General features: G+C 35.8%; 1 non-coding gene across 1 annotated transcript; it reads right to left on the bottom strand.

Annotated features, from left to right (window-relative positions):
• Positions 1-309: 309 nt before the first annotated feature.
• On the bottom strand, positions 310-382 carry TRNAF-GAA. Its single transcript has one exon. It is a non-coding gene; the product is annotated as a tRNA-Phe (tRNA).
• Positions 383-1,091: the final 709 nt, after the last annotated feature.

Here is a 1,091-nt window from a genome sequence, read left to right as displayed (position 1 = left end):
TGATGAGGATGATAAAAATATTGGAATGAATGACATATCAGTTATAGTTCCTATTTCTCGTTCCCCTGGTCCCCTACTTCAATAATAGATGAAGCTGAGAAAAGTAATATTAAGCTGCTAAAAATGGAACTCACTGCCACCATTAACACTTGCTTGAACAAGTGTGTGAAGCTGCTGCAATATAGAAAACATCAAACATAACCCAAAAATTGAAGCAAAATGCTCGAGTGAAACCAGCTTTAACGTCGTATAACCATTCTGTTTTCGTTCCCTCTTTTGAAGCTTGCAAAACGAAAATGGAAAAAGGCTTGCGATGAACGTGAATCGAACACGTGACCTTCAGATCTTCAGTCTGATCCTCTCCCAACTGAGCTATCCTCACACTTGGAGTTTAATAGATTAATAATATTTTTATTAAGTATGTAATATATGGTTCTCATAACTGGGGAATTGAGAGAATAGAATACTGCCGACTGATGAAATACCCAAATCCCTTTTTTCCTGTTTGAATGAGACGATGAAAATACCCAATTCAGTTCCGACAATAAGAGAATGGAGTAGAAGAAGAAGTGGTGATGGTGAAAGACGATTTAGGGATGCCAACAGGGGAAGGAGCTTTAGGTATGCTTGTGCTTGGTGTTGGGGGAAGGAAATTGCGGACCCTCTGAGTTGCTCATCCGAAACAAGATTTTCTTTTGACCATTTTGTGCATTTCGTGTTGTTTTGATGCTTTATAGTCTTTGAATAACTTTGATCACTCTTGAAGGCAAAGGATACTTAAAAATTGTTAGCAAAATTAGAAGTGTAATCACCTAGTTGAAATCCGACAACTTTTGAGTTCTGACAGGTAACAACGTCAGTCTTATGCTGGTCACCAATAGTCAGTATTTTTAACTTTTCCTTTGTTTTCTTATATTGCATCTTCATTTTCCTTTACTTTTTCGGTTTGGTTATTTGGATTTTTTTTTCGTGTGCTTTTGGATGATTCTTCGTACTTAATTTATGGATTTGGATGATTTGGGTATTTATATGATTTTATGAATATTTATGCTAGCTTGATTGATTTATGATATTTGATAATTGTGACATGC

The sequence above is a fragment of the Hibiscus syriacus genome, unplaced genomic scaffold (assembly GCF_006381635.1).
Source record: "Hibiscus syriacus cultivar Baekdansim isolate YM2019G1 unplaced genomic scaffold, ASM638163v2 tig00111881_pilon, whole genome shotgun sequence".
In the NCBI taxonomy this organism is placed as follows: Eukaryota; Viridiplantae; Streptophyta; class Magnoliopsida; order Malvales; family Malvaceae; genus Hibiscus; species Hibiscus syriacus.
The sequence above is the reverse complement of the archived record's forward strand: the minus strand, read 5'-3'. Positions and strand labels throughout refer to the sequence as shown.